Below are 642 nucleotides of genomic sequence, written 5' to 3' on the forward strand. Positions count from 1 at the left end.
TGGACTTTCGCAATGAAAAGAAGTTCAAGCACGTTTCTTTAGTTACAAAATTGCTATAAAGAGTTGATTTGTTGCTAAGAAGGAATAATATTTCGAAGAATTACGAAAGAAAAGCTGCACTAGCATAATGGCCTTTGAACACTGTATCGATAATGTGACAGGGGCAAGAGCTTTTACTTAAGCCGGGTTAAACGACTTTCCGTTTGTAAAGTTGCTGATTTTTGTGGTATTTCAAGAATTATTTGTAAGAATTTTCAAAGCAAATAGAAGCACTCCCTCGCATTTATGAAGTTCCTTGAAAAGAGGCTGTAAGTTCAAGCTAACTGAAAGACAAAGAACGCACCTGATTCGCTGTCTCAGGGTCCTACAAAAAAGAGACGGGACTTTCACCTGTAAAAGACTAATGGAGGAGGCCGGAATTGAAGAAAGTGATGTTTCAACAAGGACAGTTACACATTACCTAAATTCAGCGGGGTACCTTTATTTGCAGACAAGGAAGAAAGGACTTATGACTGAAGATGATCACAGAAAAAGAGTGGCTTTTGCTAAAATCATGGAAAGAAACTTCAGCGCGGATGTTTGAAAAAAAAGAAATTGCATTCTACTTGGATGAAACATCCATCGCATATAAGAGAAATCCTT

This window comes from Montipora foliosa, chromosome 8 (genome assembly GCF_036669935.1).
Source record: "Montipora foliosa isolate CH-2021 chromosome 8, ASM3666993v2, whole genome shotgun sequence".
Lineage (NCBI taxonomy): Eukaryota > Metazoa > Cnidaria > Anthozoa > Scleractinia > Acroporidae > Montipora > Montipora foliosa.